The sequence below is a fragment of the Furipterus horrens genome, unplaced genomic scaffold (genome assembly GCF_987537825.1).
Source record: "Furipterus horrens unplaced genomic scaffold, mFurHor1.1.pri manual_scaffold_12, whole genome shotgun sequence".
Classification (NCBI taxonomy): domain Eukaryota; kingdom Metazoa; phylum Chordata; class Mammalia; order Chiroptera; family Furipteridae; genus Furipterus; species Furipterus horrens.
Window position 1 is genome coordinate 40,069,628 of NW_028327182.1, and position 15,792 is coordinate 40,085,419.

The 15,792-nt window shown below is 35.1% G+C and overlaps 1 pseudogene; it reads left to right on the forward strand.

Annotated features, from left to right (window-relative positions):
• Window positions 1-15,792, forward strand: part of LOC149996042 (glutathione reductase, mitochondrial pseudogene) — a 107,604-nt pseudogene that overhangs the window by 40,224 nt on the left and 51,588 nt on the right.

Sequence of the window (15,792 nt, forward strand, 5' to 3'; positions counted from 1 at the left end):
TTCTGTAGTTCATCTTAAAGAATACACATATGGATTCACCTACTCAGACTCACTCCCTCTGAGCTCCAGCAGCTTGAGAGGCACCAGTGGCATGCGGGGAGGAACAGAAGTGTCTGGCACTGAGGCAAGCAGAAACCATTGTCTCTTTTCTAAACCCTCCCGCCAGAGCCAGCAAGCTGGTGCCATATCTGAGACTCCATCAACCTAGCTAACTCTGTTTGATCCACCTTGGAGATCCCCAGAAACTCTGCCCCACCCAATTTACAGGCCCACCCAAGCTTCTTTTTCATATGAATGGTTGGTCTTGGCTCATGCTTCACAACTTCCTAAATCCTATCAAACAAGCAACAGCTGGCCTCAGTGAGCCTGGCCCTACCAGCAGACAGCTTAGATTCACAGCTTGGTTTCACATGGAAATATCCAAGCCCAGCACAAGTAGAAGCCATCTCAAATTGCTTTATAGCTCAGGCAGGGTGTCTTGGGTAAAACACAGGTGGGAATTGACCTTGGGCTGTACCACCTGAAGAAACCCAGGGCCAGTGCATTCAGTGAACAGCTACAAACCATATCGGAGCACCACTACCTTGACCCTTCAGAGCTGATCCTTCATGAAAGGCAGATGTTGGTGGTCTGTGGTCACTCCCAGTCCTTGCAACTAACTGGCCTGGGCAAATCCCTCTTATTGACCTGCCAACAGCAACCAAAGCTCAACTACAAGAGGAGAGAGTACTTAGCCCACACAAAGGGCACACCTCAAGTACCCAGCTTGGGTGATAGGGGAGACTGTGCCATTAAACCCTTCAGGGCATCTACTACATTAGAACATACTACCAAGACATAGAGTCAAAGCAGCACTACTCAATATACAGAAACAAACTGCCAAATTGAGGAGGCAAAGAAATATGGCCCAAATGAAAGAAAAGAACAAAACTCCAGAAAAAAAAAAAACTAAATGAAATGGAGATATCCAACTTATCAGATACAGAATTCAAAACACTGGTGATCAAGATACTCAGAGAAATGACTGAGTATGGCCCCAAAATAAAGGAAACAGTGAAGGTTATACAAAGTGAAATAAAGAAATATATACAGGGAACCAGCAGTGATGGGAAGGAAGCTGGGATTCAAATCAATGATTTGGAACAGAAGGAAGAAATAAACACCCACTCAAAACAGAAAGAAGAAGCAAGAATTCAAACAAACAAACAAACAAACAAACAAAAACAGAGGCTTAGAGCCTCTGGGACAATATTAAATGTACCAACATCCAAATCATACTGAATAATAGGGATGCCAGAGGGGCAAGTGGAAGATCAAGAAATTGAAAACTATTAGAAAAAAATAATAAAAGAAAAGTTCCTTAAGGTGGCTAAGGAAATAGACATACAAATCAAGGAAGCACAGAGATTCCCAAACAAGTTTGACCCAAAGAGGACCACACCAAGATACTTCATAATTAAAATGCTAAATATTAAAGATAAAGAGAGGGTCTTAAAAGAAGCAAGAGAAAAGAAGAGACTTACCTACAAAAGAATTCCCATAAGCGTATCAGCTGATTTCTCAAAAGAAACTTGCAGGCAAGAAGTATTCAAAGTAATGAAAAGCAAGGACCTACAACTTAGATTACTCTATCCAGCAAAGCTATATTTAGAATGGAAAGGCAGATAAAGTGTTTCCCAGACAAGGTAAAGCTAAAGGAGTTCATCATTACCAAGCCATTATTACATGAAATGTTAAAGGGACCTATTTATAAAAAAGAAGATTAAAAATATGAACAGTAACATGACAACAAACTCAAAATTATCGACAACTGAATCTAAAAAATAAAAGCAAAAACAAACAGTGAAAAATCAGAGTAGGAACAGAATCATAGGTATGGATATCATTTGGAGGGTTATCAGCTTGGGAGAGGAAGGGGGGAGAAATAGGGAAAACATACAAGAATCAAGAAGCATCATTGGTAGGAACAAAACAGACAAGGGGATGTTAAGAATAGTATAGGAAAGGATGAAGCCAAAGAACTTACATGCACAACTTACAGACATGAACTAAATTGGGGGATGGGGGGTGCTGGAGGGAAGGGGGCAAAGGGAAAAAGTGGGACAACTCTGACAGCATAGTCAATAAAATATACTTAAAATGAAAAAATAAAAAAAATGTAAATGAGAAATTATGGTTTTCCTGGATAATAGGCATATGTATTTGACTACTATCTACCAACAAATGAACTTTTATAAGATGTTGAGACTTAAAGGAGTTTTTTTTTAATCTACCCATTTTGTTTTAGTTTCCTATTTTTATGCTAGGTCATTTTGCTCCTCAGCATAGAGGACAAATATAATGTTGTGGATATATTCTTCAGTTAAGACATTTTACTGGATTCCTTTAATGAGCTAGGCATTGTGCTATATTCTGAATATACAAGATAGTAGTATATGGTTTCTCTGAATTAAAAAAAACTAAATAAGTAAAGATTTTTGGGTGGCTATAATGAAGTAATAATTAAATTGCTGTGTGAACAAGTAAAAAAGGACTAACTATGCCTGAGATTATTTAGAAAAACCAATCAGAGAATTGGAATGTGGTTTGACAATTAAGTCAGTGTTGATCAGGTGGAGAAGGGAGCAAGGATATCTAAGAAACATGGGCATATGTGAGTATTTACAAAAACATGAAGTACTTTAAAAATAGGATAGGAGTTTGTTTTGACTAGATTCTCAGTTCTAAGGGAGACCTGTATTTCCAGACAAGAGGGATTTACAAATACAGAAATTTTCCTCCAGCCTGAAAAAAAAAAAACAAAAAAAAACTAATAGAGGAGACAACATACTAAAAAAAGAGACATTTCTTAAGGTATTAAACATAAGGCAACAAAGTTCGCTGAGAGATGCAAAGCAAGTGCAGTGAGACCCATGATGGCCCAGGTGTGCAATATATAACCCCAGGCTGTGGTGCAGAAAGGAGAAACCCGAGTAGAGCTATGAGGACAGAGGAATGGAGCTGAGTGTTTGGTGAGACAGAGAGGCTAGGGTGCCCAGAGCAGAGCACTGCAGAAGAGAGAGCTTCATACATTCACACAGAGCCCCCTTTGAAGGTTCAGCACAGCACTGATCACAAAGTGCATGTGAAGAAATTGTCTGAGTCTGGAAAAGAAAATGCCTGCAGAAGATTAGTGGTCACAATCTCTGATACTCACACAGGACTTGGCAATAATGCATGTTCTTTCTAACCAGAGTGAAAAATCTCATAATTCCTAGGGCAATGGGTTATTGGAATTATATTGTTTAAACAATGGTGGAAAGTAGTCTTAGGCCCAAGCCTGTTCTTCTAACTAACAAAGCTTAAAAGAAAGACTCAATGAGATCAGACTGTTTCCAGGTAAGTTGACTGCAACCCAGAACAAAAGACAGTGATAAATATAGATATAGATATAGATATATTCATAAATACTATCTTCTTTGACAATAAATTTTTGGAAAAAATATGTATAGGGATAGTCAAAAGTAGGTTTATAGTTGTGAATACATAAAACAGTTTATTCTTGTATTATTAATTATTTATCATTAAATTATTTATTTGTATTATTTGTCTTTTTATTGTTATTTTTCATATCCTTACTTATAACTTATCTTTTAGATAATGACGGCTGACAATTTAATGAGCAAACTGTAAACCTACTTTTGACCACCCCTGTGTATTATAGATATGACAGGAATAGAAATAATGTCCAGTGCACAATAAGGTAAAATAAAATTTAATAGCATCCAGTCCAAAATTATAAAGCATGCAAGAAAGAAGAAAACTATTGTTTATAATTAGAAAAATCAGTCAATTGATACTGGCCCAGAATTGACATAGATGATAGGATTAGGATACAAGGATATCAACTCAGTTATTGTAACTATTTCACCTTTTCAAGAAGCTAGAGGAAAGATTGAACATGTTAAATATGACATGGAAAACATAAAGAGTTCCATTTAAGATTCTAGATTTGAAAACAATCTAGGATGAAAAAACTAATTTAATAAATTTTATAAGTGAATGGATATGGTAGACAGAGAGATTAGCAAACCTGAAGACATATTAATAGAGCCTTGCGAAAAGAGAAAGAAAAAAAGGAGTAATAAATGAACAGGGCTTTCAGTGAGATGTGAGACAATTTCAAAGAATAGAAGGGAAAAAATATGAAGAATAATGGTTGAGATTTTTCCAAATTAAAAAAACAAAACAAAACACTGTAAAATCACTGATTCAGGAAACTATGAATCCTAATCACAATATACATGAAGAAAACTACATGAAGTAACATCATATTCAGATTACTTTAAACCAGAAAACATAAAAAAAAACAATTTTAAACATTACATATCAATAAACAAAGATGAGGAAGAGAACATGTTTTACATTTTTCATCCAAAACTGTGAGCTAGAAGATAGTGGAATAACAACTTCAAAGTATTAAAAAGTTAAAACAAACAGATAAACAAACAAAAATTCTAAAACTTGTCAATCTAAAGAGATTTTTATTCCCCCAGAGGAAAATATATGGACTTTTACAGATACATTAATGCTGAAAGAATTCATCACCAGTATGACTGCAAAATAAGAAATAAAATGGAGAACATGTGTACTAGTGTCAACAATAAAGTATTAAAATTTTTTTTAAGTTTAAAAAGAAATGTGAAAGGAATCCAACAGGACTTATTTTCTTCTTACTAAAATCTACTTAAAAGACAAGATATAGTCAATTGTTAAAAGTAAAAGTGATTAAAGTGTATTGAGTACTTTATAATATATATTTAAATAAAATGTATAAGAAGAGCACAAAGGCCAGGAGGGGGAACATCAAAGTATACTGATATGGAGTTCTTATTCTATCAATGAAGTGACATAATATTACTTGAAGGTAAACTGTAATAACATATAGATGTATACTATAAACCTTAAAGCAACTACTAAAATAATACAACAAAGTTATAATTAATAGGTCAACAAAGGCAGTAAAAGGGTATTAAAAATAAACTAAATGGAAGCAGAGAGGAGAAAAGTGAACTAAGAACAATATAAAAATTTTAAAGTACAATACCATGATATGTCATCCTAAAAAATGTCTGTTTTAAACATGAAGGCAAAAACTGGTTTATTTTAATAACTAAAATCTTTAGATAATCCAAATGTCCATCAACAGATGATTGGAGATGAAAAATAAGATACATCCATACAATGAAATATTATTCAACAGTAAAAAAATAAATGCTTGATACATACAACACATAGATGAATCTTAAAATTGTTTGGCAAAAGAATTTAGGTAACACTTAAGTGCATACTGTATGACATTAATATGAAATTTTAGAAAAGGTCAATTAATCGATAGTGACTGAAATTAGGTCAGTGGTTGTCTAAGGGTAAAAAGAGGGAGAATAAATCTTTTGAGGGTGATGGATATGTTTATTAGTTTGATTGTGATAATTGTTTCAGGTATACACATAAATCAAACATTTTGAATGGTATACTTCACATATGCATAGTTTATTATGTCATCTGTGCCACAAAACAACTGCTTTTAAAAAGCTATAATGAAGAAGTGGGATTAAAGATAACCCTAAATGTGTGAACTGTGGAAATATTGTGAAAAAGCCTTGAATACTATAGAGTTTTAACTGTTTGGGGGGCTATGTATTTTGAACTAGGAAAATAAGTGTGCATGGCCATACGCACTCCATTGTGGTTTTAATTAGATCAGCATTGCTTTTATATGTAGTAATATGATCATTTTCAATAAGAAACCCTGCAGTTAAAAAAGCAGTTTTGAAACCTATTATTCTGTTAATGGGGGAAACAAACATTGTATAAATGTGAGCACAGTAGTAGTCTCTTCATTCCTATATTCCTCTTCTTCTTCTACTTGGCCCATTATCCTTCACTAAGAAAGGCAGAAAAAATACACCCTGTGTTCTCTGTACCCCTAAAACTCTCTTTATTATTTTGTTACAGAACATTGATCTTTTAATTTATCAATTTAATTATTATTTATAAGATTTGTGAGTTTCCATTTATTCCAGATTTTTTTCTTATCTAGCTGTCTACCAGTGTCTATGCAAGTTTTGCACAAGAGAGATGTTTTAATAAATTGAATAAAATCGAGTTCCTTTTTATTATAGAAAATACACTACATCATAAATTTATCCTGACATAGACTACTATAACTTATCCTTTCTTTAAGGATAGAAGTGCTTAGAGTGGAGCTGAGATATATAGAATGAGGGGTAAATAAAACATCTTAAAAAGGGTAAACAAAATTATAAAGTTGACTTTTTACTTATTAAATTTGTCAAATGTTTTCCATTTCATAGGCTATAGAGGAGAGAGATCAATTTTTTGCACTGTAACTATATCCATGTCTCATTATATTAACAAATGTAACCCTGACAGCTGTCTTTTAATCTATCCTTCAGACATGAGTATTTTTCAAAGATCACAATGCCAGAAAAATAGACTAGGTTAAGGTATGAACCTACATGTACATAATTTCTTTCTTCTAGATTAATGTTCACAAAACTTGGTTTCCTGGGTCATTACTAACTAGATAATTACAATGAGTTTCATCCAATAAGGGTTGAAGTTTCAAGTCAGTTTGTGGGGGATTGGGGAAGCTGAGAAATATAATGAGTGTCTACATAATAAAGGTTCAGTTCACTCCTGAAGAAAAAGAAATCTGCTTACACTTGTTTAACTCAGCAGTCCATAAACTTATCTGATAACAGGATGCTTTATAAGACATGATTTAATGCAGTTTGGCATATTAGTTTTCTGCAGCACATGATCTGAGGAACATTGATGCTGCAGTGTTTTAACATATACCATTTGCAAATCACCTATATATAAACAGTTGCACACTTAATATTCAAATTGACGAGATAATTGGTATTAATTATCTGTAGGTGAAGCTCAAATACTAATTTTAAAAAGCTAAATTTTTCAAACTTTTGACAACCATGCCTTAATCATTATTTCCTGAACCAGGAGATGAAAGACATCACAGACCAAAAGCGAGGTCATATCTGAAGCATAACAAAGTGGTTAAGAGAGTCAACTGTCACTGAGACATTGGATAAAACAATAATAAGTATGTTTTAGAATATTTAGGGTATTTCAGTGGGACAGCAATAATTTCAACTGAGATATTAGGAACATAAGGAGTAGAGACAGGTGAAGAAAAATGATATGTTTGCCAGGTTTGGAAGAGAACAACTGGAGAGCCCAAGAAGAACTCATTTTTAAGATGGAAAGATTCAAGGATGTCTACTAATAAAGAGAGGGACCAGGAAAGGGATAGATTAAAGATGTAAAAGACAAAAAAAATAATTTTTGAAGCAATTTTTAAAAATTTTAAACTTTTTTAATTAAAAAAAAGTCAAGAATTGATTGTATATAAACTGTGGGTGAATCCATACATGGCTGAGAGATTACACATTAATACATTATTTTTGGAGAGTTCTTTAACAATACAACACAAAAACCTCATGTTGATCACATCTTTTATTCATAACCTATTTGATAATTTGTCCTGAGAAAATAACTCAAAAGATAAAGATTTTATGCAGATAAATCGTCACATTTTTATTTATAATAGTTGAACATCTATTATTTAATTTCCATGTTCTTTTTGATTAGGAGTGAAATAGTAAATTATTTTTTGTTTTTTGTTAATTTGCAATTTATTAATATTAAGTAATACTGTTGCTGGTAAAAATAAGGTCCTTGCAGTGTTGTGAGAAAATCATTTCAGGGACCACTCATGGAAGTATAAGGTATAGTGGTAAGATGTACTGCAGCTGAAACAAACACAAAGGACTCTCCTAAATACAGCACTATTCACTGTGGAAGAAATCTATCCGTGTCTTCATCGATCCCAGAAGAAAGGCCAAGGTCCAGAAATTTTGTGCCATTGGTTTAATCCAGTTCTGTCTGTGCTTTTCCGAATAGCATAGTCTGTGTTTCTGGCTGTACTCTTGCTGGTGCTGTGTTATTCTATGGAGCAGGAAGGTGAGATGAGGCAAGGTGAGGCATATCACCTTCATTAAACTTGGGTTATACTGTCTTGGGCTTGGTGTGTAATCAATCCAGTTCCTAGCTCTTCTGGGGTTCTATCTTCTCTATCCATCTAATCCTTTTCCCAAGCTAAGCTCTGCACCTTATGGTCACCATTTAGTTCTTGCTATAGCATGCCTCATAGTAGAAGAACATGCCCCTGTGCCATTTTGGCTTCTATTATACATGCACCCAGCAGAGGAATTTCCCCTTCATTGTCTTATCTCTCCCTCAGTAATCCTGCATAATGACTGATAACAATCCTCCTGACCACTTCAGGAATTAGGTCCCAAGGGTGGAGGTTGTAGCAGTCCCCTCAGGAGCCTATTAATGCTGCAAATTACTAGTGAACAGGCTTAGTGTCCAATTAAGCTCCCTAGTTTATTTGGCTTAATAGTGTCAGGATCCCTTGGTTTCTTTCTTCTTCTTTTTTAAATTAATTAATTTTTTTTTCTATTACAGTTGTCCCACTTTTTCTCCCATTGCTTCTCCTCCACCCAGCCCACCTCTTCTCCCACAGTCAATCTCCACCCTATTGTCCATTTTCATGGGTCATTTATACTAGTTCTTTGACTAGACCCTTCCCCTTCTCTTCCCACCCCCACCCTTGTCACTGTTAGTCTGTTCTGTGTTTACATGCCTCTGCTTCTATGTTGCTCATTTGTTTTGTTCATTAGTGTCCTGTATCAGGTGACATCATATGGTATTTGTCTTTCATTACCTGGCTTATTTCACTCACATAATTCTCTCTAGTTCCATGTATGTTGTCGCAAGTGGTAGGAGTTCTTTCTTTCTGCTACATAGTATTACACAATGTAAATGTACCACAGTTTTTTGATCCACTCATCTACAGATGGGCACTTAGGCTGTTTCTTGCACTTGGCTATTGTAAATAGCGCTGCTGTGAACGTAAGGATGCATAGGTTCTTTTGAATTCGTGTTTCAAGATTCTTTTGGTATAATCCTAGCAACGGAATCGTTGTATCAAAAGAAAGTTCCATTTTCAGTTTTTTGAGGTAAGTTCATACTGTTTTCCATAGTGAATGCACCAGTCTGCATTCCCACCAACAGTGCACTAGGATGCCCATTTCTCCACATCCTCGCCAGTCTTTGTTGTTTGTTGACTTGTTGATGATGGCCATTCTGACCAGTGTGAAGTGGTATCTCATTGTGGTTTTTATTTGCATCTCTCTGATGGCTAGTGATGTTGAGCATTCTTTCATATGCCTGTGGACCCTCTGTGTATCCTCTTTGGAGAAGTGTTTGTTCAGGTCCTTTGCCCATTTTTTAATTGGGTTCTCTGTCTTGGTGATGAATTATATAAGTTCTTTATATATTTTGGAGATCAATTCCTTGTCTGAGGTACCACTGGCAAGTATGTTTTCCTATATGGTTGATTTTCTTTTCATCTTGCTCTCATTTTCTTTCACTGAGGAGAAACTATTTAGTTTGATGTAGTCCTATTTCTTTACTTTTCTTTATTTCCCTTGCTATGGAGATATATCAGTGATAATATTGCTACATGGGATATCTGAAATTTTCCTGCCTATGTTTTCCTCTAGGACTTTTGTGGTGTCACATCTTATATTTAAGTCTTTGATCCATCTTGAGTTTATTCTAGTGTGTGGTGTAAGTTGGTGGTCTAGTCTCTTTTTCTTGCCTATCCCTATCCAGTTCTCCCAACACCATTTATTGAAGAGGCTCTTTTCACTTAATTTTATGTTCCTTCCCCCTTTGTCAAATATTAGTTGACCATATAGACCTGGGTTTATTTCTGGGCTCTATATTCTGTTCCAATGATCTATATGTCTGTTCTTATACCAGTACCACACTATTTGGATTACAGTGGCCTTGTAGTATAGTTTGGTATCAGGTATTGTGATTCCTCCTACTGTGTTCTTCTTCCTCAAGATTGCTGTGGCTATTCAGGGTTTTTATTTTTTGGTTCCATATAAATTTCTGAAGTATTTGTTCTAGGTCTGTGAAAGATGTCACTGGTATTTTAATAGGGATTGCGCTAAATATATAAATGTATGGACATTTTATTGATGTTGATTCTTCCAGTCCATGAACACGGTATATGCTTCCATTTATTTGTATCTTCCTTAATTTTTTTCTTCAGTGGCATGTAGTTTTCCAAATACAGGATTTTTACCTCCTTGGTTAAGTTTATTCCTAAGTACTTTATTTTTCTTGTTGCTATAGTAAATGGTGTTGGGGTTTTTTTTTTTCTTTCCTAGTTTCTACCTCTGATATTTTATTGTTGGTGTACAGAAATGCCTTTGATTTCTGAATATTGACTTTGTGCCCTGCTCTTTTGCCAAATTCACTTATTAGGTTGAGTAGTTCTTTTGTGGAGTCTATAGGGTTTTCTATGTATGCTATCATGTCATCTGCAAATAATGACAGTTTTACTTCCTCTTTTCCAATCTTGGTGCCTTTTATTTCTTTTTCTTGTCTGATTGTATGGCTAGAACTTCCAACACTATGTTGAATAGGAGAGGAGAGAGTGGACACCCTTGTCTTGTTCCTGATCTCAGGGGGAATGCTTTCAGATTCTGTCCATTGAGTATGATGTTGGCTTCAGGTTTCTCATATATGGCCTTTATTATTTTGAGGTATGCTCTCTCTATTCCCAGTTTGCTGAGAGTTTTCATCATAAATGGCTGTTGTACTTTATCAAATGCTTTTTCAGCATCTATTGATATGATCATGTGATTTTTTCTTTTATTTTGTTTATGTAGTGTATTATATTTATTGATTTGAGAATATTAAGTCATCCTTGCATTCCTTGGATGAATCTCACTTGATCATGATGTATGACTTTTTTAATGTGTTGTTGGATCTCATTTCCCAATATTTTATTGAGCATTTTAGCATCTATTTTCATCAGCAATATTGGCCTGTAGTTATCTTTCTTTGTTGTGTCTTGACCTGATTTTGGAATTAGGATAATACTGGTTTCACAGAAAGAGTGTGGGAGTATTTCATCTTATTATATTTTTTGGAATAGTTTGAGAAGAATAGGAGTTATTTCTTCTCTGTTTGTAAAATTTGTCTGTGAAGCCATCTGGTCCAAGGCTTTTGTGTGCAGGGAGATTTCTGATTATTGCTTCAATTTCACTCTTTTTTATTGGTTTGTTCAGGCTTTCTGCTTCTTCTTGATTCAGTTTTGGAAGATTATATGTTTCTAGAAATTTGCCCCTTTTATCGAGGTTGTCAAGTTTCTTACTGTTGTTCATAGTAATTTCTTACAACCCTTTGTATTTCTATGGTATCAGTTGTGATCCTCCTCTTTCATTTCTGATTTTGTTTATTTGGGTACTCTCTCTTTTTCTCTTGATGGGACTGGTTAAAGGCTTGTTGATTTTGTTTATCTTTTCAAGGAACCAGCTCCCGATTTTATTGATCTTTTGAACTGTTTTTTTTTTTTTTTTTTTTAGTCTCTATGTCATTTAATTCTGTTCTGATCTTGATGATTTTCTTCCTAATACTTGCTCTGGACTTTGTTGTTGTTCCTCTAGTTATTGTAGCTGCAGAATCAGATTTTTTTATTTGAGATTCTTCTATCCTTTTTAGGTAGGTCTGTATTGCTATGAAATTTCCTCTCAAGACTGTTTTTGTTATCTCCCACAGGTTTTGGACTGTTGTGAGTTCATTGTCATTTATTTCCAGAAACTTTTTGATTTCTTCCTTGATGTCATTGTTAACCCATTCATTATTTAATAGCATGTTATTCATTCTCCTTCATAAGTTTGAATGTCTTTAAGATATTTTCCTTAAGGTTGATTTCCGGTTTCAAGTCATTGTAATTTGAAAAGATGGTTGATATAATTTCAATTTTCTTGAATTTGTTGAGGCTGGTTTTGTGTTGTAACATGTGATCTGTCTTTTAAAATGTTCCATGTGTACTTGAAAGAATGTATATTTTGCTTCTTTGGGGTGATAAGTTCTGTATATATCAACTAAGTCCATTTGATCGAGAGTGCTGGTCAATGCCTCAATATCTTTGGTGTTTCTTTGCCTTGAAGATCTGTCCATTGTTGACAATGGGGTGTTAAAGTGCCCTACCATTAGTGTGTTGCTATCAATATTCTTATTGTAGTCTTCCAATATTTTCCTTATATATTTGTGTGCTCCTATGTTGGGTGCATATATGTTTATAAGAGTTATATCTTCTTGATGGATTGTTCCCTTAAGTATTATGAAATGTCCTTTGTCTCTTTTATGGCATTTGTTGTGAAATTTATTTTGTCTGATAAAAGTATTGCTACCCCTGTTTATTTTTCATGTCTATTTGCTTGAAAAAACGTTTTTCCATCCCTTCACTTTCAATCTGTATAGATCTTTTGTTCTGATGTGGATCTCTTTTAGACAGTATATATGTTTTTGTATCCATTCTACTACCTTATGTCTTTAGATTAGAGTATTTAATCCATTTACATTTAAGGTTATTATTGAAAGGTATTTATTTATTGTGACTTTTTCCTTTGTACCTGTGATCCTCTCCCTCTTACTTTTTCTTCTTCTTCTTAAAGCTTTACCTTTAGCAACTCTTGTGATGCTGTTTTGGTGGTGATGTATTCTTTTAGCCTTCTTTTGTCTGGTAAATCCCTTATTTCACCTTTTATTTTGAAAGAGAGCTTTGCTAGGTAGAGTATTCTTGGTTGTAGACCTTGTTTTTTATTGCTAGAAATATTTTTTGCCATTCCATTATGGCTTATAGTGTTTCTGCTGAGAAATCAACTGATAGATTTATCAGTTATTTGCTGTTTTTCTCTTGCTGCCTTTAGGATTCTCTCTTTGTCTTTGAATGTTGCCACTTTGATTATGATGTACCTCAGAGTGGGCCTCCTTGTGTTCATCTTCATTGGACCCTCCGTGCTTCCTGGACTTGTGAGAGTTTGTCTCTCCTCATGTTCAGGATGTTTTCTGTCATTACTTTTTCAATCAGGTTTTTTTTATCACTTGTTCCTCTTCTTCTTCTGGTATTCCTATGATATGGATATTATTACATTTCATGTTATTCTGCAGCTCTCTTAAAACTTCTTCTTTTTTTTTTTTTTTTGCATTGTCCGGGAATTTTTTTCTATGTTTCTAGCTCACTGACCTTATCCTCTGCTCATTTAGCCTGGTTTTGATTCTTTCTGCTGTGTTCTTCATTTCAGAAATAGTATTCTTCATTTCCTCCTGGTTCCTATTGATAATTTCTGTGTCCTTTTTAATGCTAGTGCAATTCTCCATAAGTTCCTTGTAGTTTCCCTGAAGGTCTTTGTAGTTTCCTGGAGTTTGTTATAGTTTTCTCTGAGTTTGTTGAGTTTATTGAGCTTCCTCAATACCATTGTTTTGAAATCCATGTCTGATAGTTTGTTTGCCTCTATTTCTTCTAGCTCTCCTTCTGGCTATTTCTTCTTTCCTTTAGATGAGGTGTTGTTTCTTCATTTTCAAATTTTAGGTGGCTCTTCTTGTTTGTTTCTGCTTTTTAAGTTGATCTGCTTTTATTTCCTGCCTTTGTGGTATGACCTGCTGGGGTAAGAATCTTGTGTGATTCAGTGGTGGTCTCCTTAATCTCCTTAACTTGGTGCTCTTGGGATGCCCTTTATGCCTTTTATTTGAACTCTCTGGTAGTATTTTTGGTTGATGGTTGTTGAGCTGCTGCTAAAACAAAGTCACAATTCCAGGCAAGAATCCCACATTCACAAAGATATTCTGCACCCTCAATCACCATATCAACTACAAATAGGCCAGTATTAATAAGAATATACAGAGAGCAGGTGACAGAAAACTCCTGTAGAAGATGTGAGTGTAATTGTCTCTGTAGTATTTGTTTTTTTTTTTTACCACTTTCTTCCCTTCCTGGATCCATCCCTGATGTTCCAGTCTGGATCTAGGCAGGCTATTCAAGCCTACTAGTGTTCTACTGCCCACTTCTCTCTTTCAGTTCCTTTTTGCTCTAGTTTCTCTGTAATTGCAGTCAGTCTTAAGCATCATGGGGGCAAGGCTGAGCAATTTCTCTGGGAGGGCCTACTGCTGACCCTCCAGCTGATGCTACTAAGAGGGCAGTAGTCATTTAAGAGATTTCTCCCATAGTGTTGGGGAATGAGTCTGTACTAGAATCCAGTCCACTGCTCCCCCAGCTCTTCATCCAAAACCAGTGCCCAAAACTTTTCCAAAGTGCCTCTATTTCACTTCACCTTCCTTTGACCATAGCCCAGGTCAGGTGGGGTGAGTGCACTCCCATGTGCATGGCCTGGGGTGAGGGGGTGGAGGAGGGTCCGAGTGCACTCTAGTGCTTGTGCTTCTCAAGAATCTCTCCCCGCCCTAGACTTTTCTCCTTGATCTTAAAAAAAAAAAACAATAAAACAAACAAAACTCCTCCCCCCCAACACACACAAAAATACGCTGATCTTTTTCTCTCAGAGCCAGACACCACCTGGCCAACTCCTGGCTCTCCCAGCAGGCACAGCCTCAATCTCCACCCTTGACTCCTCTCAGGGGAAACCTAGGGGCACTAAAAAATCTTTGTGCACTGCCAGCTGCTGCATGAGAAGCCAAGCCAGTCAGAACTTGCATCTGGCCCCTTTCTCCTCTCCAGTCCTCATCAGACAGGTCACTTTGAGGTGGTCTCCTCTACCACTGGCAGCTCCAAGGCTCAACTCTTGACAGTATCCAGATGTTAACTGAGATGCTCTGTCAACAATTAGCCAAAACTGCAGACAGGTCTCGGGAGCCTCCTCTCACTCCTCCACCATTTTTTCTTCTTCTTGGCTTCCTTCTCTTTTATTTATTAACATCTACCTACGTAAACTAATAATACTAAACAATAAACATTTTAAGTGGCTTAAAAATCAATTATATTCTAAGTAGAAATATAATATAGTCTATTTAAAACTGACTTTTGCCTTTATTTTGAAATTAGTTTTTAAAGGATCTAACATCTTATATTTAAATTAGATATTTCAGCATTTCATACTTATTCTGATTTTAATGTTTATTCTAATGTTAATTCTTGTCTTTACAGATTGGTCTTAACAATGACAATAAGTGTACTCATTGTCCACATCCTAGAGATGTAATTAAAAATGCATCCATCTCGTATCAGTCAAGGTTATCTACCAATTTATTTTTTATCAAGACAAAGTATTTGAACTGTTTTATTTATAAACTACTCAAGCTGAGTTCCTTGGTTGGTAGGTCAATATATTTACTTCTTACACAGAATATGCTTCCTTTTATATAAAGTTTATTTTCATATTTCTAAATCTGGTGTTTTATATCATAATTTTAGTTTTAAGTTTACAAGGTTAAAATGATATGTAAAACAAGTGTGTTGGTTTAATTGGAAATGTATGTATATCTTATCAATATCTCATTATAATAATCAGGGTCATCTGGAGGTTTCCTGCACATGGAGAAAAAGGGTGCAGTTTGCATTGCTAGTGCTCTTCTTTAGGTCACTTGTCTAATTCATCATCCTGAAACACATAATTAACCATCCTCCCCCAGTGTGTTTATTGAGCATGAATATCAATGCCATCTCCCCCACTAACCCTTTCCCTGACAACAACAAAAGTCTTTACACTCTTACCATGAGTTTTCTGCTATAGAAAACATTACAAGTAATCTGTTAAAGAAAGTTCTGTTAATGTTATTGTGGATCCTAGCCAGTAGCTGTTTTATGTATTTTACATAATACAC